A 25,888-nucleotide genomic window follows, 5' to 3' on the forward strand; every position below is an offset into this window, starting at 1 on the left:
GAGTACTTAAAAAAAACTTCTATAACCTCTGAACCACAGACTATTTTTTTTTTTTATTAGGTTGTCACAGTAACACTATTTTAAGAGAATGAAATTTCTAAAGCTCATGGGTTATGCAGAATCTTTATTTTCATTCCCTTATGACATGCACAGACCAATACATCAGACAGATGTTTCACAAGAAATAACAATACATTTTAAGTGTTTTGTTATTTGCAGATATATTCATGTCTCATAAGGAAACCATTTCAGAACTGTGTGATTAATAGATAAGTACAAAAGCATATGAATAGATGTAATAAATCACCAGTGTGATGAATAACTTCACTTATGTATGATTTTTTTGCAAATTAGTCGAATTCTGAAAAACTCTGAAAGTTTTGTTTTGTTTTGTTTTGTTTTGTTTTGTTTTTCTGGGGAGGACCACTATTTTAAAGGTTTTTCAAGTTAGTTCTGCTGTCACTGAAATACTGCCCTTTTCCAGATCTCTTTTATCCTCACTTCCCTCAATACACTGCATGAATTTGGACAATTTTTTTTCCTCCATTTTTCATCCCATCTTCACCCCCAGTGGAGAAACCACTTAACACTTATCTGCCTTTGGTAAGTATGGAGAGCAAGAGTTACATCAGTGGTAATTTTATGTATTATATGAAAAAAACATTAAGAAAGAAAACAATCCCCACTTCATTAAAAACCTTCAGAGGTTACATAGACACCTTATGGTAGAACTTTACATATCAATTATGTCAGCATCTGTGAGCAGGGATGTTCCACTGGACCACTCAGTAGAACTAGGAAGCTGTTTTAACTGGACTTTTAACTGTCGTATTTCTAGCAAACTCATCTTAGCTGGTAGCTAGGAATCAACAAAGAGAATGAGAACTGTGGCACTTACACACAGATTTGGGCAAGGGCAAGGGAAGTCAAAAATGTTTATGATCCCAGCACATATGCTAGTTCTGTAGATATCTCTCCTATGACATTTGCCTTTGATTTCTTTAACAGCTGTAGATCACAACAGTATTAGAGAGGATCATGAAGCTGCAGTGCTTTCGTACCCACAACTAGAATATTTTTCAACACTTCTTATATTGCTAATTCACAAACTGCAAACACTAACAGATTAGGAGAAAAAAGAAAAAAAAAAGAAAAAAAAAAAAGACTTTCATGCCCCCTCTTACAACTTAACCAAGGCTTCAGCTCCAGACTCCTTCCATAACCTCAAACAGCTTCCTATTATATCTTCTAGCTTCTTACAGAAGGACCCTGTGTGTCTTTGTAAGCCTCAGCTTCCCCAGTCTTCTTGTAGTTTACCTCAGAACCTGGTACGTTTTAGCTCTCTTCTCCCTTCCTTAGCACGAAAACTCTGGCTAAATTATTTCAGAAGCAGAGAAGTGAGTGTGCAGCAGCAAGGGAGGCTACTGTCAAAGAGTCCGTTAGCAGTCTCTAACCTCTGAACAAAGTGACAATTCCTGCTGACTTACTGCATGGACAGTGGAAATAATCTTTCTGATATTGGGAACAGAGGGACTCTGTCATACCTTATAATTCATCAAGAACTGCAAACAAGCACAAAGACAGCACATTAAGAAATAGGAGGGAGTATGTCCCAGAGTTTGTAGGAATGTTTTCCTAAAAAATTTGCTCCCGTAGGTAAGATACCAGATTGACCACTATCCTATGTTAAGCCAACATCTGTGGTTAGTATCAAAGACAGCAGCTCTGAACAGCTGCTCACATTGTTTCTGTACACACTGCCAAGCATGACAAACTTCTGAGTGGCAGGATGCATTTCAGGGCTGCTGGCAGTCTTCAAAAGACATAGGTGTTTGCTATCAGGGTGCAGCAAGGCCCCCTGCTCACCAAGGGAGGGTGAGGTAGGAGTCAAGGGGGATCCCAGTGCTGTCAGGACATATCTTACAGTATTCAGGCAGGGTCAGCAGGAGATGGTACACAGGTCCAAACAGACAGGTCCAAATTGTAAAGCCAAAGGGATTGCCAAAGTCAGTAAGCTAGACCATATATTAAGGTCCAGTTCATCAGGGTCCATCACCAAGTAAGGGTACAGATGAGCTGAACACCAGCACTCCTCCCACATAGTCCAGAAAGACCACATAGGCCCCAGGATTATTTTACATTTGGCTCCCCGACCCATAGCTGTGGGTGGAGCCCTCAGATTAGACTGGTTGGGGCCATTAAGTAGTTACTAGTTGTGCACTCAGGGGCCCAGCATTTGGTATTATTATTGGATCGGGAATTCTCTTAAAAGCTCCTGAGATGATTGTCAGGGATGGAGGGTTTGTTGGGTTTTGTTTGCTTCCTTCTTTCTTTCTTTGTGTTTTCAAGGCAGGTATAGCTTGTCACCATTAGAAGTATCAAAAGGCACAGAAGCTAAGGTTAAAGCAACAAAAAATCTCTCCATTTATTAGCTTACTCCATTGGTACATTTCAGCTGGATGCACAGCTCTACAGGGAGCAGGCCTCAATTTCTCTCCATCTAATTTTCACCATCAGTGAAAATCACAATCTGTTATCCATTGAAAAGGTCATTTGCTTGGGATTTTAAAATTTCTTTGTTTGCCCATGTGCCCACATGCTGGACAGACTGATTACACATTTCTCAAGAGGATGCCTGCTGTAGTTTCTCTGTAATGGAATCAGAATTTTGCTCATTGACCAATAGGTATTAAAATTTTCTTCAGGCACTAATGAAGTCTGTGCAACAAAAAAGCTAGCTCAGACTGTTTTTAACTTCTAGTGAGAAATGTGTGCATCCTGCCTATCTATATGAACATTAACACAGGTATTTCCCACTTTATTTGCAGACTTCGTCCTCTCTGTTTTCATGTGCATTCAAACTTTAGAGACTAAGCCAACCTCCACCTTCTCTTGCTCCCTCGTAGCAGTATGCACACTGGTAAGGACAAAATTCATCTCTACTATCAAGGCTGAATGCTTAACAATCATCATTTTTCCTTGGCAAACAGAATGACAATCTATCAAAGATTGCACCTATTTGTAAAATGCTACTATATTTGTTTCAAATACGATTACTATTGTTTTTCAATATTAGCACACTTCATCTTTCCTTTTAACATTTTCTTTAAATAAAATAACTAAAATTACACTATTGGTGTGTAGCCTGACTTTTTATTCTTTCAGAACACAAACAAAAGAAGTAAATACATTCACTGATGTCTCCATATTTTTTAGGATTTTCGTCTGTTGCATCATTCAAAAAGATCAGTGAGGAAAAGCTAGTTATTGCCCATTAGGAGGAAAGTATTTTGAGAAAAATTGATGACTACTTAATTAGAAGTCATCTGATATTTTAAAGAAGCCCATATCATCTATGAAGCTTTGAGGTCCTTAACACTTGAAGATTTCATCTTTCATTTGTAATGTCTCATTTCAATCCTCCTGACTCATATTTTGAACATTTCTTACTTCATAAAACAAACATGTTTAAAGCCTTTGTGATAGTTTTTCCTTGGTCCAGAAAACACCTTCCAAAACTTGATGTTTTTCCATAAAAAATGAGAAGAGGATTTGGCAGTCTTATGCTGTTATATTTCAAACACATGGTTGCATTTTAAACCACATTATTGAGGGATATTCAGAAATTTGAATACTCGCTTTGATTTTACAGGGGAAGATATAGTTAGAGAGGCAGCAGGAGGGAAAGCAGTCATTTATAATCTCGCACACTGGATGGTTACTTTCTGTTGCACCTAAATTGATACACTGGTTTTCCATTCATTTTGTGGAACATTCTGTATTGAAGATATTTATACGTTGCTCATTTCTCCAATCTTTTATAACTTCTCAACCATAACTGTAAACCAGATTAAAATTAACCATCTTCCAATTTGTCCTACCATGTAAATGCTTGTTAGTTTTATTGATTGTATAACATAGAGTTTATATTGCCTTGGCAAATGGTATACAGGGACTATAAAACAAGCCCTAGAATAGGCCATGAAAATGTTCCTGCAAGGCAAGCTTCATTGCCTGTTAGAAAATGCACTTGTAATGTACGTTACATACATCCTGAGGATAAGAGCGGAATTTCTATAAGCCTTCATAGTCTTTAATTCAAAATTAACAAATCTTTTTAATGGAAGACAGATTCAAAAGCAAGATGATGACCAGTTCAGATTCATTCCTTAAAAAGCATGCTTGAGATTCCCATGGTTTTTAGACTCTGTTATTCAAAAATTTTGTTTTGTTTATTTATTTCATGCTGTGACTTCTTATTTATCATATTGCAACTTCCTGTCTTTGCTTTTGCTTTAAAAGCAAGTGGCAGGTGGGTGAGGAGGAAAGGCAAAGTTGGATGAATAGAAGTCAGTGTTTCCAGATCCCAGTGATCCTCCTTCCATTCTAGGAAATAAAATGCATGAAGAGTTACTCTGCTTTTCAGGACTGATGGAGCTTTATATTCTAATTAACAATTACAGTACAAACAATTTCTCTATGATATTCTCCCAATAAAATTTTCTCTCTTTTCACATATGTGTGAATACGTAGTGTTATTTATTCATCTCTCTTCTAAAATATGACCTGAGTTGTTTAGGAATACTTGTTCTAAAGGAAGATAAACAGTCTACTCTCAACTCAGAAAATTCCATTAGCTTGTCCAATATGCTCTTCATGAATCTTTCAGCTGAAATCACTACTTCATTTGTCTAACTGGTAGTGTACTGAGTATGGCCCTCTTGCCATGAATGGCATATAGAAGAGCAGAGCTCTGTAATGCCACTAATTTCTCTCTGTCCCTCTACCTCTTTCTCTCTGTCCCTCTGCCTTGACCTTGGCTGCAGTCATTTCTGCTGTGGTGGTCTCTATGTATCCACATATTATTTTTAGTACTCTGACCACTGTAGTCAACTCACCACTTTCTTCAGATCTGTTTCAAACTAGTGATCTGGTGTTGCCTACCAACATTTCTGTTCTCATTTCTTTCTTCTGAAGAAAGCTCACATTTTAAGTTTCATTTGGTTCCTTTTTTTGCTGCTTTTTTTTCCTGTACTTTCCCACCTTATACTACTTATCACCGTTACTGAATGTTTCAGCCTGCCTAGCTGTTGATATTTGTCAAGTGCAGTTCCTACTTGAAACAGACTGATTTTTTTAAAGATATCTAGGCCTAAATAAGAGCCATCAATTCTATTTCTGTTGCTGTTAACTGGCATCCCTAAGAATTTACAAATAGTATCTGGTGTCTCAAAATCTGTTTGAGTTAAGTTCTGCAATACAGATACATGGGCGCAATAATATAAGGAGAATAATTTTTTGTGTGTCCTTACCACACTGTGAAGTGCTATGTATCATAAAGAAAAGAAAAAAAATCAAATAATAATAATAATAATTAAAAAAACAGCCTGAAGGTGGAGGTAAGAGGGCACATATGGTTAATACAAGTTTTATAAGTTCCTGCAGCTGCATTATTTCCTATATACAACTGGAAAAATGCATATCTTTTGGGACTTATAAGTAGCAGTACATCACAAGAAAGGCTTGTGACTTAAGCTAGCTTTAAAGACAGTAAATATGTACTTGCTCCTGTCTATACAGAACAGGCACTGGCATTCAGGGCCAGCAGTAGCGCAGCTAATGGAAGAGCTGTGAAGGAAATGGCAAATAGAAATGACTTGAAGATGGAGGCAGTTTGAATTGAATTAAATTTGGCTGCAATAATTGTGCTGTTCAGTGGTTCTACTCTGCCATCCTTTTCAACAGCCTAATTCTTATTCTTCAGGTGGTTTTGATAACTGCCTTTCAAGGGGCATGCTTTTCTGTCATTTGTTATGGACAACGGTAACCAGTTTTTTGCTTCTGTCTGTAAACAAGAGCCCTGGCTATCGTTACACTGCTGTACTGCTAAAAAAGCACCTTTCTACATGCCATTGCAAACCATTGTTGTAAAGGGCAAACCACTTCAAATTGCACAGTGATGTTTGCATTTTCAACATTAAACTGCAGGTCTTTTAAGATCAATTGTTTATTTTTGCTGTTAACTAGATAATGTTCTGGCAACATGCTGCAATATTGAAATGTCAGTGTTCATTTATGAACCACACTGAGATTCCCTAAACAAACTGAAGCAGTGCAAAGCTATTTGTATGCAAAACATATGTTGCCTAATCAGATTCATAAATTCAAAGAACATTTAATCAATTAGTTATATTTGATTCACCAGCAGTTAAAAAGTTTCCTTAAGGTTCTCAAAAGCAGAATAAACAATGGATCATAAATTACATTTTTTTCTAAATTAAATAAATTTAAATAAAATTAAACAGATATGATCATAGTACTTTGTAGCTCAACTAATGAATGAGAAATTCATAACAAGAAAGACTGTCTAAAACTATGTCCTATTTCTCTCTGTAATTTGTTTTCCAAAGTGTATGTTATGTAAGATAAAAGTAAGACATTTGTCTTCTCTATAGATAACATTTTGATAGGTTTTAATATACTTACTTTTTTTCCAGAAGAAACAAGAAAAAGCTACTGTTTATTCAAGTCTCTTAAATATTAATAGAGGCCCCCATAAATATATTCTAGCATTTAAATGAAAATGCATAATCTTTTCTGTTAAAAGAAAAAAAATAGATATCAGAATTGCTATAGATTGTTCATGTTTGTTTTAGCAGTTTTTACTCTTAGTTTCCAGTAGCATGCAAGAAAGCTTATTTTAGTGTCTTTTTTTTTTTAAGAAAAAGATAAAATCACCATTCAACATCTTTTTTTTTATACTACTATTCAAGATGGAAAAGTGGAGTAATTGTGAAGAAGAAACTCTTGATTTTGACAAATTTAATTAAATATCAAGAATTAGAAATTAAACAATCAGTCACGGGTCTTATCTAGTCCATTTCCCAAAGGCATGATCAAATCCATGTTATTATAGGTATTTTTCTAGCCAGCTGTTGATTACTAACAATCTTTAGCACTCTATTACCTCCACAGACTATCTATTCTTGTCTAAATTTAACATTAGGAAGATAATATCTAGTCTCAGTCCTCTTGGCTGCAGTTTAAACCTATCATTAGTGACATAAAGATAATATTATTTCTTGTTTACAATGAGTTTACATATTGTAAGCCTGTTGTAAAAGACTGTAAAAAAAACCATAGCTCTCATTTGTCTTTTCTGAAGAAAAATGGTCTCTCTTTGTTCAGAGTTCTGCATAGGTTACGATTCGTAGATCTCTCTTTCCTCCTGCTCTTATATGTGCACTAACAGGCTCACTAACAACTGAATCTGGACAAAATATTCCTTCTCAGTTTCAGTAAAGCAGAAGGATTGCTTTCATCTTGCCAGTTGTACACTTTTTTTATCTATTTTTCAGACGTCTGCCCTTCTCAAAGCAGTTTATAGAACTGATGACTGGTAACCCAATTATGGTTCTCTGTAATGTTTGTTCTCTATGGTTTTTTTTGTTTTGTTGTTGTTGTTTTTGTTTGTTGGTTTTCTTTTGTTTTTATAGAACCAGATCTCAATCCTTTGAGATCAGTTATTCCTAACTAGGAATACTGTGCATTTGTTCCTTTAAAAAACATCTTATTCCTTCGGATTGCTTCTTGAAGTTAAGTTTTACTGAATTTACATCCTGATGTAACACATATTTACATTTTTTATTGACATATTTAATAAATGTCACATCTTTAATTCATGAAAACAGTGAATAATATATGACCCAGGACATTCAATATTTCCCTCCTTTTGATGGTGAGCCATTGTTCATTGCCTCCTACTTATGATTTTCCTACTAATGTTGATGCAGCATTTTCAAAAACATCTTGCTTTCCTAAGTTTCTTTTAAGTATGTCAAAGTTCAAGATGTGTCACCTCTACATTTCCTCCACCCTCAAGCTGTCATACAGAAAACTTAGTTGTTTTATGGGATTTGTTCTTCAAAGATTGCATTGTTACTTGTCTCAAACATTTTCTTAGTTACTATCACACAGCAGTACAGGATTTTCCTGGGAATTTGAATTAAGTCTATAAATCCCTCGTTGCCTTTTTTCCTCCTTTTACAAAGGTAAGATATCTATTTTTCCTTTGCTTTTTATATTTCACCAAATCTACACAAATGTTGAACATCAACAGATAATATCTCTGCAATTCAATCAGACAGATCTTCACATTTCATATCATGCCATTCATTTAAACCATTGGATTTGAGAACATCAACATATCTAAATATCCAGATTTGCATTATTCCAAGGCTGAGGTCATTCTGTTTTGTCATTGTTACCTGTGAAGGCCAACTGATTACAGATTATCCTCCCCAAGAACAGTACTGTAAAGAGGCATTGTAATTTCTTATATCACAAATAAAAAGAGGTGAGAGAAGGAATATAGCAACATGGGAAAACTGGAAATGAAAATTAAATTGACATAGAAATTTTGAAAGGCTGTGATGAGGAGCTCATCAGTAAAATTACTGCACCAAAAACACCCAGTCAAAACTTCTGCAATTCCATCACTGTAAAGGAGCACAAGAATGAACCAAATTACAAACATGAAAGCAGCTCGTAATTTAACACAGATGTCTAGATGCTTATTTCACAACATTGTAAATATATAACAACATTTGCCAGCATTAAAAATAAATAAATAAATAAATAAAAGAATCAGTTATTGTAAGTCTAAAACTTAATGTCCAAATTATGAATCTTCACCTCAGAGATTATTTCCTCTTTAACATACAGCCACATGAACTGGAAAGGTATAAGTAATATATATAAATTTGAAGATATTTCTGAAACACATAAGCCCTAAGTAGAATGCTTTAAGAATATATCCTTAGAGTCTCATAAAATATTCAACATTTCCACAATGTCTACAAGATAAATTATCTGGGACATGGATAAAGAACAAAATATAAGACCAGGCTCAGAACAAAAGCTACAAAATACATTAAGTGTAAAATATAACTTGTAAAGGGAAATCAAAGGAGTCCTTTTGCCTTATTAAAAGAAGCTCCAGAGCTGCCTGTCTCTCACATGCATCAAAGCATCACATGAAAACATGCAGTTCTCCTCCCTCCAGACAAACACTCATGAGTGGGTCCTTACAACCACCTATGCAGTAGACATAAGGATGTAGCTTAACAGAGAGTTATGACAACACTTTCAAGTCAGTGTAATCCTAATCAGTATATTTCAGTCTTCCTTGTTTTGCTGAAGTAAAAGGTAAAATTCCTACCAGCAGCAGTGGAGACAAGATTTCATCATATATATTACTGAAAAATAGCAGATGTTAGGGGATTGTAACCTATTGAACAATAATGTAAAGGGTTCCATCAGCTGGAAAACAAAGCTAGCTAAATACATTGTGGAAATTGATTTTTTTTATTTTTATTTTTTTTATAAAACTACTACCTATTTAGGAACATAGTGAATTCTTTTTCATATTTAATATTTCTTGTCTTTCAGGCAAGACCGGATATTTTAATAGTCTATGTAAGAATCACTGAGTAGAGATACAGGTTAAGAACAAACAATAATTTTAAGTGTTCTATCCTTTATCTTGCAGCCCAACAGCTTATGAAAGAAAACAAGACCACATGTGAAATTTTTAATATTTTAATTATTTTTACTGGAAAGCAGGATGTGAATTAGGACACTGAGTTACCTTTTAACTTTTCCAAATTTTGATAGTGATTCACAAAACTGGTAGAAATTCTCTTTCTCTTCTTTAAATGAAGATCTGTGACTCTTCATCCACACTTCAAAGACAGTCATTTGCTCAGCATATATATGCAAATTCACTGAGGCCATATTTTATCACCGAAGTCCAGCTCATACATTTTGCAAGTACATTAGCACCTTCTTTGCTTCCTGCTTTGTATCAGGTCTTTCCAATACATACATTCTCTGTAATGCAAAGCAGTGCAGACATTTCTCCAAAATGGTACCCAAAAGTTTCAGAGAAAAAAAGAATTGCTTTGTCAATATAAGTTAAGTTTCTAGCATTCCCTACTTCTTTCAGCTAAGTATCTGTCTACACCAATGTAGTATGTTTTGCTAAAATGCAAGATTGAACTGGTGCTAAGTTTTGCCATTTAAAAATATGATGTTTCCCAGTATCCAGTTAGTTCAGACTTTCTGCATTCTTGTCTCATGAATATTAAGTCCTGAGGTCAAAACTCTTTTAAGAAATGTCATACCTTTAATAAAATTCAGCTGTCATTTTTATTCACGCACATTCCTTCCTTTGATCCAGTATAGTTTTCGAACTTTTAGCCATATGTCTTTATTGTTCTTCCCAATCATTACTCTAGGTTTTTATTACTATTATTGCTATTATTTATTTATTTCCAAAGACATTGTATTTTATCACATTTAATAGTATCAAGACTTTCCACAGTAAGATTTACACTTGGATTTGGCACAAAATAGACAATTCCTAAGGCAACCCATAATTCCAATCCATTAGGCTAATGTATTGCAGCTGCTGTGAACAGTGGGCATGTCATTTTTTGTATAATGATGTCTGGTACAGCACAGAATATAAAATAAAACAAACTGAAAAATTACTCTGCATCTAAACAGCACAAAATGTTATTTTCACCCAACTCCCTCACCCTCATTCTCAACAGAAGAGTCTGTTGTATGTGTGGGTAACACATTTGGGGTTTTTTAAGTGTTGCCTTTTACAGCTGATAAACATTCCAATAAAAGCATTTCAGACAGCTGCATGTAGCCTACCTGCCACATCTGTAGCAGTAATCAGTATTCAGCAGTGATCTTCAGCTAGCAGGTTCTTAGAAACAATTAGTAGGTCACAACACATTTATTAATTCCAGTTAGTTTTCTTAATTTCTATTTTTAAAAGGTGCAACTATCACTACAAAACCCAGAAATTTTCCTTGTGGTTGAACATGAGCAAATCACTCATGAATTCATGTGGATTCATTTTCACTTCTCTCTTCTGTCTGAAAGGGTCAGTATCCATATTTCCCACCCTGACAGAGTGCCTTTGCTGTAAAGCAGCTCAAAGAGCTACTATAAAGTTCCCTAAATAAGCCCTTCTGCATGGCTCTGATTTTGGCATTTACAACTTCAGGTGCAAGAGAGCTCAGGGAAGCTAGGGTCACCAGTAACCTACCAACTGTGATGGTCCATGTAGGGTAGCTTTTCTCCTTTTTTCTAACATTTTCCCCAAAATTACAGATTTTTTACTGTATCATCACTCTGTATAATTCTACTCTAATATCACCAGTTTTCACTTTAATATTGCCTCTTTCGTCGTTCTCAAAAATTGATGAATATTTTGCAACAAAAACTTCTTGCATATTTATTTTAAAGAAACTAATTCAAATGACCTCTCAATGAAATTACGGAAGAAGCTGTTAATTTGCAGGCAATGATATTACAAATCTTTAATAAATTAGTTTTTTTGAAAAGAGTCTTCTGAGACGTGTTTAATCAGATTGTAATATAACCACATGTATTGCATCCCTAATTACATTGTATTTAGTTAATTTGGTTTGTACTTCAATTATTAAAATTCATGATTTGTCCTTATGATATTAAAATGATCAAACATACTTGATAAAGACACTTTTAGAAATATATTAAGTCATTTTCTACCATCATGTAATTATGCTACCACTAGGGTTCATTTTAATTATGATAGAGCACTACAGAAAGTTACAACACTTCATATCAAATAAAAGAACTAAATATAAGGACAAAAACAATCACAACTTCTTATTAATAAATAAGAAACAAAAAATACATGTGATGCAGAAAATATCTTCCTGTATACATTTTCAAGGAAAAGTTATACGCAGGTCATTTTTGTTTGTTTTATTTTCTGGAGAAGCCTTAAGAAATATTCAGTCACTTTTTAAAGTATGTTTCCTTTTAACAATGACATTTATTATCAAATTGTAGTCTCTTATGCATAGAGTAAAATATCATGCTCCTTGCAAGTACATCCCTTTGAAAGGAACTTCTGAATAATGAAACCAAATGTTCATTTTCTTAATTGATGCCACTGCATTTAGAAAGAAGTTGAAGTCATAAGAAGATAAAAGACATTGCATTAGTGGCATTGGCAATGAACCTTAAGTCTTTCTGAATTTCAGCAAACATGAAACATGAAATCTGCAGCCACTTCCAGTAGACATTCACAGATCTGTTCGTAACTTTCATAAGTAATTTGGAACCAGTAATAAGAATATAGTAACGAATCACATCCCAATTGCCATTACATTCATTTCACATTTGTCCTTTAAATGGACTTGTCATCTTTCTCACAAGAACATTTGTGAAGTTAGAGCTATATAATGGTTTACTTGCATAAAGCAAAGGTTACACAGTAGTACCGGCCCACAGCTACAGTGTTCTCTGTGTTCTGGATTAGTCAGACTGTAAGGTCACCCACATTGCTAGTCATACCAGTAACATATGACAAGAAAGGGGAAAACAAAACAACCTTTTATTTGACAAAAGCCAGTCATTTCAAGCCCCTCCAGGTGTCTACACCTTCACATTATCCAATAACACATCCACAACAGCAAAATAATCTTGGTCAATAAGCCAATAAATTAACTGTTGGCTAGGATGTGAATAGAAGTCAGCATACACTGGGCAATTACCTAAGCCACTGAATTTCCCACAGCAGGGACAAACATATCATGAGGTCTTTGTTCCGTGAATTCTAGAAAGTTTCGCTGTACATGTATGGGAAAGAGCAGACAAAATCATAGAAAAAATTAGGTTGGAAGAGACCTATAGAGGTCATCTAATACAATCTCTGTTCAAAACAGAGTTAGCTTCTGTTAGACCTAGTTGCCTAGGGCTTTGTTCTAGGATGTCATTCACAGGAGCATGATAGTGCAACCTTTTCCAGTGATTAACAATCCTCATTGTGAATTTATTTATATTTTTAGGTCTGTTTCAAATTTTCCATGTTGCTACCTATGATCATTGCTTCTCATCCTTTCAATCTGCACATCTGAGAAACATTAGGCTTCTTTTTTTTAACCTCCACTGGGTAATAGAAGATACTATTAGAAGGTACTAATAGATGGTACTATTAGATCCCCCATTAACATTCTCTGCTACGGGCTAAACAAAACCAGTTCCCTCAGCTTTTCCTGATACGATGTATGTCTCAGGCACCTTACTGCCACAGTGGGCCTCCCGATGCTCTAACCCATTCATCAATATCTCGTTTGTACTGGGCAGAACACAAAAGGTTGATTTTTTTAAACTGCTTACAACAATTTGTTTGACAAAGAATTAATGTGAAGTGTTTATTTCATTATCATTTCTCGTTATTATATTTGGAACACTGGAAATGATCCAACAACAGATACACAAACCTAAACTGTACTTTTGTTCTTCAATGTGTTTTTGTAACCGTATTCTTTAGAAATTGTTCATGTTATGCATGCATTTTATAAATGTTCACTTTGCTCCTACACACTTTTTCTTAAGTAGCAAAGAAGCACAGAACTATCAGAGAAGGACCCTCGTTCATCATCTCTCAGTTTAGGTATCAAACAGAGGCACCCAAGCTAAAAGCAAAGCTTCTCTAATCTCTGACTATAATCAGTAGAAAAGACTAGTTACCTCTAGAGGGGATCCATCCACCAACATTTGGCTCACACTCTAAAAATTCCTACCTTTAATGCAGAAGGGAAATATAGTGAGAATGTCTGAAGTTTGGCACCTTTTCAGATGAGAGTTATCTGATAACAGTACAGACTCTCAGTTTTCTAATAAAATAATTAACTTTTGTTGTTTCTTATTCTTGTTTTACTCAGTAACTCGACCTATAGATCCATACAAAACAAACAACACAGGCTTCTACCCAGAAAATAATCTGTTGCCTATATCATGCACCATTAGAATATACCTGCAAGGAACTATTCTAAAATCAAAGTTGCTCTAAGCATATAAAATGAAGCAAACTGGGCTCATGAGAGACAGAAGCCAGAAACAAGTGCACAGAAATGGGCCAGAAAATTCCCGAAAGAGACTCTGAATTGGAGGGGAAGAAGGAAGGAGAAGACGCATAAGAGCTACACCTGAGTCTGGAATATGGGAGATGGAAACTTCTGTCATATTAAAAGATACTTTCCTCTTGCAGTATCAATCTCCATCTTAAATGTGACTGAATCATAAACCAACCATGATGAACTTGAAAAGAAAGGAGATATAAAGGGAAAGCCACAGGTATCAAGTGCGCCCTATAAGTGAGGTTGAATTGCAGTGGGTATTTAATTACAATGCAAAAAATATAGAGAGTTATGTCTTGTATTACAACACACATATGAAGAGGTGTTAACCTGTGCCAATAACTGCACAAGTGACAGTATGATCACAGTCCACTGAATGATTCTTTTATTACTGAAAGCTCACTGCCTTTTGGTCAGAAACCAAAATGTCAGTGAAGCATGTAATATCATACAGGACTTTGCTTTGTTTGATTGCTGATCACTGCCAGATCATTGACTTGAAATTGCAAGCCCTAGCTACCCAGGCACTAAAATATTCTTCTTGTCACATCCACTTGAGCTTGACTGTTAACTTACAACCCCACAAAATAATTCATAGTGAATATATAACTTTACAGTTACTGCAGAGCTGGAATAGCATCTTGACCTCAGGAACCATGTAACAAAGGAAAAACAATTCTAGAAAAGAAATATTTCTTATCAAAGGATATTTTTTTCTTGTACTAGCAGCAATATTTTAGAACATATCTGCATGGATTTACAGGTCATTGATGAATGCCATTGCATATACAACCTAGTAAATGTTGCCCTTTTATGTTGATACAGTGTTAAGGTTAAAAAGTGTCCTATTTGCTAAAGTATGCAGTGGAACATATCCCTCATATCATCATCTAGGTACAATTCTATATAACTGAAAGCAAAAAGCAAAAAAAAAAAAAAAGAACATTCCTTGGCTCTCTTTCCCTCAGTCATTATTACAGAGATAGGGGATTTATTCCGACCATGGTAGCAGGTGATTTATTATTTTGTTGCTGCAGAAAGACAGCTGAAAAGAGGTTTTGAAATGGAAATTGTGACATTTACTGAGTAATAATCTTATACCGCCATTTACAGGAAGCAGGTGGTAGCTGTTTACCATTGCAGACAGATGGAAGTCCTGCAGTGGAGTTATTTTTTTTCCTGTTAGATAAATTAGCTTAAATAATTCAAGCATTTTTTCCCCTGCCTGATTAGTGCTTTGTGCAAATTTAAGTATTTAAAGACTGTTTTACTACCAAGCAAACTGTGGCACAGTTCATATTGTTTTTCTTTTTGAGCCCCTCTGAACCAGATTTAGTTTTTTATAAAGAATATAATAACTATTTTGCATCCCCAAAGGAGATGCTGCTTCAGGGCAAGTAGCACCGTGAAGAATTCTGCTCATGTTAATCTCAAAAATAAAACTGACCCAAGTGAGCACACTTCTGTAGAGCTTTATCCTGAGTGTCACATCCTATGCATGACAGTCAGGAGGATGCACCAGTGATACCAATCACTCAGATACCCTTTGTCATCTCAACCCCATACTTAGCATTTTCATTGATGAATAATTTTAATCTCTTGTTTAAACAAGCAGTTTTCAAAACACAAATATAGTATCTTGAAAGCTGCTACACAGTTTGTAGCAGAATGGATTCATATTCCCAACACATCTCCAATGCTTATAAATGTCTTATGGCAAAGAATATTTTGCAATAAATCTCAAAATGGAGTAGGATTCCGCATTTTCTGTTTGGTCCCTGATGAGATTCTTTTCCTTGAGGAAGGATGGGAAGAAAAGAGGGACAGACTGGGAAAGTAGAACCCCCCCTTTCATCCATTTACACTAGGGGAAAAAAAAATGCTTTTGTTTTTGAATTTAATTGCCTTTAGCTTATCACTAATTCAGAAGTGCTTGCTAAAACTTCTGGTCTAGGAGTTCCAATGTATTCATCTCCTAATTCTTATGGAAATCTAGCTGCTTGATGCAGGTAGTATATTCTGTTTAACACAGAAGATGTCATATGTCACAGAAGGGTCACAGATGTCATATGTCACAGAAGATGTCATATTTCACCATGGGGAGCTTTACTCGGCACCTGGCCTGATGGCCCCAGACGGGTCCCTATCTCCAAGGGGAAAATGGATCCTAGGCCAGGAGCTGGCGGGGCTCATAGGGAGCGCTTTAAACTAGGTAAGAAGGGGGACGGGGCTCAAACAAGGCTTGTTGGAGCTGTGCCAGGGGAAACAATGGCTAGGCCGGGGAAGAAGGCAATGGCCCAGCTGAAGTGCATCTACACTAATGCACGCAGCATGGGTAACAAACAGGAGGAGCTGGAAGCCATTGTGCAGCAGGCAGGCTACGACTTGGTTGCCTGGGCCTTGGTTGGTGGGACCGCTCCCACGACTGGAGTGCTGCAATGCCTGGCTATCGGCTCTTCAGGAGGGACAGGCAGCACAGAGGGGGTGGTGGCGTGGCTCTCTACATTAGAGAATCTTTCGATGTTGTGGAACTCCAGGCTGGGAATGATAAGGTTGAATCCCTGTGGGTTAGGATCTGCGGGAAGGCTGGAAAGGCTAGAATCCTGGTCGGGGTCTGTTATAGACCGCCGAACCAGGATGAGGAGACGGATGAGGAGTTTTATAGGCAACTGACAGAAGTTGCAAAATCGTCGGCGCTTGTCCTCGTGGGGGACTTCAACTTCCCGGACATATCCTGGAAACACAACACGGCACAGAGAAAGCAGTCTAGGAGGTTTCTGGAGAGCGTGGGAGATAGCTTCCTGACGCAGCTGGTCAGTGAACCTACCAGGGGTGGTGCCCCGCTAGACCTTCTCTTCACAAACAGAGAAGGACTGGTGGGAGATGTGGTGGTCGGAAACTGTCTTGGGCAGAGTGACCACGAAATGGTAGAGTTCTCTATTCTTGGCGAGGCCAGGAAGGGGACCAGTAAAACTGCTGTATTGGACTTCCGGAGGGCTGACTTTGAGCTGTTCAGGACGCTGGTTGGCCGAGTCCCTTGGGAGGCGGTTCTGAAGGGCAGAGGAGTCCAGGAAGGCTGGGCGCTCCTCAAGAAGGAAATTGTGATGGCACAGGAGCGGTCTGTCCCCACGTGCCCAAAGACGAGCCGGCGTGGAAGAAGACCGGCCTGGCTCAACAGAGAGTTGCGGCTTGTGCTTACCAGAAAAAAGAGGGTTTATAATCTTTGGAAAAAAGGGCGGGCCACTGAGGAGGACTACAAGGATGTAGCGAGGCTGTGCAGGGAGAAAATTAGAAAGGCCAAAGCTCATCTGGAGCTCAGTCTGGCTACTGCCGTTAAAGACAACAAAAAATCCTTTAACAAATATATCAACGCGAAACGGAGGACTAAGGAGAATCTCCATCCTTTACTGGATGCGAGGGGAAACCTAGTTACTAAGGATGAGGAAAAGGCTGAGGTGCTTAATGCCGCCTTTGCCTCAGTCTTTAGCGGCAATACCGGTTGTTCTCTGGATACCCAGTGCCTTGAGCTGGTGGAAGGGGATGGGGAGCAGGATGTGGCCTTCGCTATCCATGAGGAAATGGTTGGCGACCTGCTACGGAACTTGGATGTGCGCAAGTCGATGGGGCCGGATGGGATGCACCCGAGGGTACTGAAAGAACTGGCGGAGGAGCTGGCCGAGCCACTTTCCATCATTTATCGGCAGTCCTGGCTATCGGGGGAGGTCCCAGTTGACTGGCGGCTAGCCAATGTGACGCCCATCTATAAGAAGGGCTGCAGGGCAGACCCGGGGAACTATAGGCCTGTTAGTTTGACCTCAGTGCCGGGAAAGCTCATGGAGCAGATTATCTTGAGGGTCATCACGCGGCACTTGCAGGGCAAGCAGGCGATCAGGCCCAGTCAGCATGGGTTTATGAAAGGCAGGTCCTGCTTGACGAACCTGATCTCCTTCTATGACCAAGTGACGCGCTTGGTGGATGAGGGAAAGGCTGTGCATGTGGTTTACCTTGACCTCAGTAAGGCTTTTGACACCGTTCCCCACAACATTCTCCTCAAGCAACTGGCTGCTCGGGGCTTGGACTGGCGTACGCTTCGCTGGGTTAGAAACTGGCTGGATAGCCGGGCCCAGAGAGTTGTGGTGAATGGAGTCAAATCTGGTTGGAGGCTGGTCACTAGTGGTGTCCCCCAGGGCTCGGTGCTGGGGCTGGCCCTCTTTAATATCTTTATCGATGATCTGGATGAGGGCGTCCAGTGCACCCTCAGTAAGTTTGCAGATGACACCAAGCTAAGTGCGTGTGTCGATCTGCTCGAGGGCAGGAAGGCTCTGCAGGAGGATCTGGATAGGCTGGAGCGATGGGCTGAGGTCAACTGTATGAAGTTCAACAAGGCCAAGTGCCGGGTCCTGCACCTGGGGCGCAACAACCCCAAGCAGAGCTACAGGCTGGGAGATGAGTGGCTGGAAAGCTGCCTGGCCGAGAGGGACCTGGTAGTATTGGTTGATAGTCGGCTGAATATGAGCCAGCAGTGTGCTCAGGTGGCCAAGAAGGCTAACAGCATCCTGGCCTGTATAAGAAGCAGTGTGGCCAGCAGGTCTAGGGAAGTGATTGTGCCCCTGTACTCGGCTCTGGTGAGGCCGCACCTTGAGTACTGTGTTCAGTTTTGGGCCCCTCGCTACAGGAAGGACATGGACGTGCTCGAGCGAGTCCAGAGAAGGGCGACCAAGCTGGTGAGGGGTCTGGAGAACAAGTCTTACGAGGAGCGGCTGAGGGAGCTGGGATTGTTCAGCCTGGAGAAGAGGAGGCTCAGGGGCGACCTTATCGCTCTCTACAGTTACCTTAAAGGAGGCTGTAGAGAGGTGGGGGTTGGTCTGTTCTCTTACGTGCCTGGTGACAGGACGAGGGGGAATGGGCGAAAGTTGCGACAGGGGAGTTTTAGGTTGGATGTTAGGAAGTACTTCTTTACCGAAAGGGTTATTAAGCATTGGAACGGGCTGCCCAGGGAGGTGGTGGAGTCACCATCCCTGGAGGTCTTTAAAAGACGTTTAGATGTAGAGCTTAGCGATATGGGTTAGTGGAGTACTTAGTTAGGTCGAAGGTTGGACTCGATGATCTTGAGGTCTCTTCCAACCTAGAAATCTGTGATACTGTGATACTGTGATACTGTGATATTTCAGCTCCCTTCTTCCTTTCACCTTGAGCAGGACTTTTATCAAGATTCTTTACTGCTGGATTTGACAGATTCCTATAGGTAGTCAAGTATATGTGTTTCAATACATTTTAAAGGAAGAACATAGGTTTCTTGCTTTACTGTGGCAAATAAAAGAAACTAGCTATGTTTTGCCAAAACAGGTATTTATGCTTTTAGAATATTTCTTCCTCTTTCGTACAGTCTACAACAATTTTGTACCTAACCAAGGCATTCAATGTGCGTCAAATATCCAAGCTGAATTTATATATCCCCTTAAACTTGCAGAAACTTATTCTTTCTCCCCCCACACTTAAAAAGTTCTACTTTTTTGCAGTCTAGTCCTTGGTTGAATACAACATAGCTTAAAATATTACATTTTGAGGGTAGAGAAAGAGAATATAATCAAGAGGCACTGCTGAACAACTAAACTCTTGGTGGCATTGGGACTTTATGAATGAACACTGAGATTAGATTAGAGATTAAAGTATTAATGCTTACTTATTGTATTCTGCCAGCATGATCTTTCCATTCCAAATCTTTACATTTACTAGTTTTACAGTAGTTTAGAGAAAATCAGTACTAACAGAAATATTTTACTTCGTGCCTGTGAGATGTATTTGGATATCCACATAAGGTATCTGTCTCTTCATCCTGATTCACCTTTTCCTTGTTCTAGCACAATTACACTCTATTTTACTCAAGGTGATGTATTTTCCTCCCTATTCATGGCAGAACTTTATTCTATAGCTAATTTTAATACTGACTAGATGATCATAGCAGACACTTTAACAAGCGTTCTAATACACAATGAAAAGCCAAAAATTTCCTTTTAGACAACTTTATTTGGCTGAATGCCCACTTCCATTCTCATCTACATTCTATCACTGCTAACTTTGATGATGTAATTGATTTGGCCCTAGTTTGGGAAGGACTAAGGCTTTTATGTATGAATATAGAAACTGTGCGAACAGAAAAGCAAATATGTGAACCGTTCGCATTAAAAACAGGATGAAAATTATATTAAGGCTTCTAGCTATTAGTATCATGAATCTCTAGAACAAAAATTTTCTTTATGGTAAGTTATACCATAGCAGGAAAAAAAAATCTACCGGGAGTTTCAGGTTAAACTTGTTACAGTTAAGAATCATGATGTGCTTGCCTGTCATAGCACAAGACTCAACACACTGGCTCAAAAATTCAATTTTACAACCCCACCCATCTTTGCTATTGTAGAATAAAGGACTGGTGAATTTGTTTTCCTATATATCTATGGGTTTCCTTTGCATTCAAAATTTTGACAATTCTGCATCTTCAGATATGCTCTCTATTGCATGCACTGTGTCTCACATGGGAAAATTCTCTGTCAGTTCCTGATCTTATGCAGTTTATAAGTATATATAATATAGAAAAACAATAAAGGACACTGTGCAGTGGATGCTTTTAATTATGCAAGAGAATAGCCACCATATTTCAGCACTTCTACTATAAAATATATAATAGTTTTTTAAAGGAACATACATGGCCTATACAAGACATTTTATATAAGGCTCAAGAACTATTAAATGTTATTTCCTCTGTTAAAAAATGCAGTTCAGTTAGATTGCAAGGGTGATTTCAATTAGATCACAAGCGTGAGCTCATGTGTAGATCTTGAGTCCACAAAAAATCAATAAATATTTTCAATACATACTACTCAGCACAGCATATTGTAGGATTACATTATGATTGTACCACAATATTACATAATGCTAGGATAAAACACTTTCACTGAAATTAAAAATCATTTCATGTGAAAAACGTCACTGGGCAATGTAGTACAAATAGAAAACTACTCTTACAAACTGTTAAGAAATTGTCATCTGGTATTTATCAGTAAAGATGCAGCTTTACAATCACTCCTAATCATGTAGCCATCTTTCTTCCTCGTGAACTTGATCCATACTGAATGTTGTAGAGTTATGGTCTCTCAGAACTTTCACTGATTGCCATTACCATGAGCATTAATGTTCATTCTTGTTAACAATATAAGCTAAAAACAGGAAGAAAATCAAGAATGAAGATTAATCTGAGGGAAGTCAGCAGACATCAGTTTGCAGAGCTGTACAGTTCCTAGACACCAAGGTACTTAGGTACCTTTAAACATGTAAGTACTCAGCATGCCTAAAACTAATGACATGATTAAATACATTACTAAACTGTGATTTTCAAATTTATCGTAATCAAATAATTAAGTTTTCAATTCAGTTATTTTTTGAAGACTAGGAAACATCATTTTCATTTATGTCTTAGTAATTCACATTTGGTTTTGCTCTAATAATAGGAGTGATATTTTAATCCACTTCAATATACAATAAGATCTGTTATTAAAAATTAAAATGTATGTGAACATGAGACTGAACACTTAGAATTAAAAAGTAAGTATGTAAGGAACTATGCATAAAAAAAGGCAGAAAAAAATCTTATTTAAATAAAAATTGTTCTTTTGTAATTATTTCTTTTAATTGGATATTTCATATTCATTGAACATCATCATACACTTTTGTTTCATCTCTCACACAGATTGACTCAATAATTATTTTTAGTTGTCCTAAGCCTTATTTATGAACCATCACCTCTTTATTACAGATGCTTTACAATTACAGAACAAAAAGACAGCATTTAGGGGCAGTCAAAATCTAAATAATTAAAATTAATTTCAAGAGGTTGAAAGGATAATTAGGTAATACTATTGTTTTGCATGGGTTGTTAGGGTAGATTCTTCTCCAGTTTCCACCAACATGAAATTATAATGAGTTTACCTATTTCAGAGCTAATATGCACTAATACAAGTAGGAACAGAATCTGTGTGACGATGTTATATATTTCTGTAATTGCCATATTAAATTTTGCTTTTCCTAACAACTTCATCCCAATTTGTTTCTTTTTTGTTGTTGTTAAAAGCTTTCATAACATTTGCACTGATAATTCCTTTTAGCCCATATCCACAACACAGAAATTCATTCAGAAGCAGACAGAGACTAATTCACTTTATACCTGCAGAACCATTTAGTGTGTGACACTCCTTTATGTACAGCTACACTAGAAACTGAAAGTGTTAGAAATTTAATTCAGTACACTTTATTTCCTTTTCAGTACATATAAGCTTTTTGAAAATTACTACATATCTATATAGTAGTAAGTATGCACACTATAGCTATTTTTAAAACCCTATTACCACATTGGTTACCACAAACTAAATGTTCCCTGTTGCAACATCAAACAGAACTTTTTTCTTGGAAGCCATCTGCAGTGATTTTAAATTTGCTCTCAAGGCAGCAGATATTAATGCCAGGCAGTATCCTATAAATAAATGGTCCTATTTTTATTTGTGGAGCCCATTTAGGTAGCTCCACAAATATAACTTATATTAGATCATGTTTCCCCTAACTTAGCACTCCCAGCTTCAACCAATAGAAAATAATTATGGCTTCGGTATTTTAAAATCCTCATTGAGTTAAAAATAGCCCAATAATAAACATCTAACTGAAGTCTATATAGGCAGCAATCTGAATTTAGCAAAAGTATTGTCCACAACACAAATCAGAGTGTCAACCTACTCCAAAACCATCATTCCTATGACACTATCACTGCAAGTTTGGGGATTTGTTTTCCATTACATCCATCAGAAATTAAAATTAGCTCCATTGCTTAATCTCATCATAAAATAGGGGGTTTTGATATGTAGGTTGTAAAGGGTTTCATATTAAACTTAAACTCTATCCCACCACACCACAGGGAGAAGTAGAATTTCATTTAAGGAGGTAAAAAATTTCATTATAGTCATGTCAAGTATGACATTGTTAAGTGTTCAACTTTGGTGAGCAGGTTGGAGTTTTTGTTTGTTACATGCTCAACTGATAACTCCAAGAGATACAAGATGCCCAAAAGTCATCGGCAAATTAACTGTCCTCTGGAAAAAGATTTTAAAACAATGTCTTCATCAAGTATCAAGTTTAGAACTTACACAAAACCCTTCAAAGGGAATCCAGATCTAAATAGGTAGAAAATGAGAATGTAACAAGAACCTTACCCTTGATGAGTATCTATTTCAGAGAAGGGAAGTGTGAGTTCAATGTTTAAGAAAGGACTAGTTGCCAGCTGACACACTTGTCAAAGCATCCTGTCAGCTTTTTAATTGAGTGAAACAGTCAAAAAGTCATCTGGTGCTATTAAAAATAGTTATCATGCATAGATGTCATATATCTCAATCTGAATGCAGCATTAAAAATGATTTCAGGGATAGCTGCCTCAAGTCACAATCACTGCATTCTCAAGAGAGGCCAGTCCTGAGGGTGCTCAGCTACTTATGCAGGCCCCAGCACCCCAGTGTGAGGTGTTCAGAGTGTGAGTAGCTAGTGATCTGCAAGGGCTGCTCTGGGAGCTGGTATTGCAGGAAATGGTTTGGAAAACATCCACTCCTGCCTAGGGGATGACATATAATAGGATAGTAAGAACAGTGCCTGATCTCCAGGAATTCAAATTATAATTACTTTATACTTTCTTACTATCACAGAATTTCATTTACTCAATAGTGCAAAACATTTTGCTGCTTGATGCTTATTGCCATATCTCCGTTACCCATAAAACAAGGGACTGAAAGAGGACAGCTGCAGTCATTTATGTGTTTTTCTACACATGCTTGATCCAGCAGTAAATGCAAACTCATTTGTTAATGGTCACCCTCTCCAACATGTTTTGCTCTGCAGTGTGGTGGCAAGCATTTCTGAGACCAGCAGGACTTCTCAGAACATGCTCCATTACCTTACATTCTGTGCTGCCTCACTGATGAGGCTAAACAAGTAAAGATCAAACAATACCACATTTTGTGTTTATTTTTACAGTACAACATTCTATGCTTATTTTTACTTTTACTGATAACAAAGTACATGGCTGCAGTAAAAATAAGGGGCAGGAGGAGGAGAGGAGGAGGGTCAGGAAGAGACACAGAGAAGAAAAAATATTTTGATATATCAGCATAAATGAGCTCCAGTCCTGAAAGCTCTTAACTGCATCCAGATTCATTCAATGTGACAGTTCATGCATACTAAGGGATTGTAGAAAATAAAGTAATACTTAAATGGAGGCCCTTGTTCCAACCATTACCTTTCTATCCAAATGTATAAAGAGCAACATAGCCTTTCAAGGGGTAAATAAGCTATTAACCAACCGTGAAGAATATTTGCCCTGATTTTCTTTCTTGACCTTAGAAATGATCAGCTGGAAAATAAGACATCTTCAGAGTGCTTCAACCTATTTTGTTACAATTCACTTTTGGTCAAGCCAGCTGCCTCTTGGAAAATCTTCAAGGCTATATGGTTTGCTGGATAGGTCTCATATAGTTTAGAAGTAACTTTTGCGCTCTGTAATGATCCATTTCTTTCTGCTACTTAATTTTAAAGTGTATATGAATATCTTACTCTTGCAACTAGACTTCACCATCACAGAGCTCTAACAATTTCAGTTCATTTAGAAGATGAATTTATGTAACATAGACTCATAATGCAAGCAGCTGGTGTTTTCTCAATTGTTCATCAGTTTTCTTTAAACAATGCTGTGGAAAGTAGAAATGCATGCTATACATATTAGCAAATGTTAAGAGCCAGTAAAGCAATGGTAGTTTTAGATTACATGAAGCTGTTCAAGCAAGGAATGAAAGACAGAGACAAACTGACTAGTTAAATTTAGTATCAACTTGTCTTCACAACCACTATAAACATTTAGTTAATATGCATGAATTACATGTTGAAATATAAATGTTACTTTAAAAAATAAAGCCATGGTTCCCAGCATCTTCTCCCCATAACCTCTATCTTTCAGTCTATGGTGACCTTTAAAAAAAATTCATCACTATTATGTGATATTAAGCAAGTTACCACTTCTTACATGAAGTGCAAATAAGCACAGACAACTTGCAGACAGATATTCAACTATGCCTCCATTATACTTCTCCTTATTTCACAAGTAGATTTGCTGCACTGTAGAAGTGTGATTTGTATTAATGCATTTGCAACCTAAATATACCTTCTTATTTCTCTAGCAGCACCTAATCCATCCAGCAGGAGTTCTTTGTCAATTACTAATTGCAATTCAAATAGGAGTAGCAGAGCTCTTGAAGGAAAAAAAAGGAGACCAGTTCATTCTTTAAGGATGTGCAATTTCAAAAGAATAAAGAAATAACTAAAAAATAAAAGCATTTAGAATTCTAGAGTGTTTGGGTTTGTTTGTTTGCTTGCTTGCTTGCTTGTTTTTTTTATTAATGTACATAATTTAGAATATCAACAAGAGAAAATTCTCACACACAAAATGGGGGGCCAATGCTGCCTACACAGTAAAGCGTTAAAGTGCTCAAACACACATTTTAGGCATTCTGACCACACTGTATTTCCAAATCATTTTATGTATTCTCCATACAGCCCAGTTTCATAATACAAATATCTTATTACATATCAGAAGTTAGTCATTGTGAATATGCTTCTCAGCAACCAGATCTAAGTTTGCCACTTTTCAAAATAAAATAAGCATACATCAGAGAATGTTATGATTGATCTTACAATAAGTCAGGCTTACAATTACCTTTTGAGCTAACACTTAATTATTATGGCAAGCATTGATGACAGACAGGTTTCTCCACCATAACTCAGCTAGTCTAATGAGAAATGTTGTTGGCTTTTTT

The 25,888-nt window shown here is 37.1% G+C and overlaps 1 long non-coding RNA gene across 1 annotated transcript in view; it reads right to left on the bottom strand.

The window, feature by feature from the left end:
• Positions 1–20,604: 20,604 nt before the first annotated feature.
• Positions 20,605–25,888, bottom strand: part of LOC310901646 — a 40,023-nt gene continuing 34,739 nt past the window's right edge. The window contains exon 8 of the long non-coding RNA XR_014585973.1: positions 20,605–21,205. This is a non-coding gene — a long non-coding RNA (uncharacterized lncRNA). The remainder of the gene's footprint in view (positions 21,206–25,888) is intronic.

This window comes from Anser anser, assembly GCF_964211835.1.
Source record: "Anser anser genome assembly, chromosome: 1".
Taxonomy (NCBI): Eukaryota; Metazoa; Chordata; class Aves; order Anseriformes; family Anatidae; genus Anser; species Anser anser.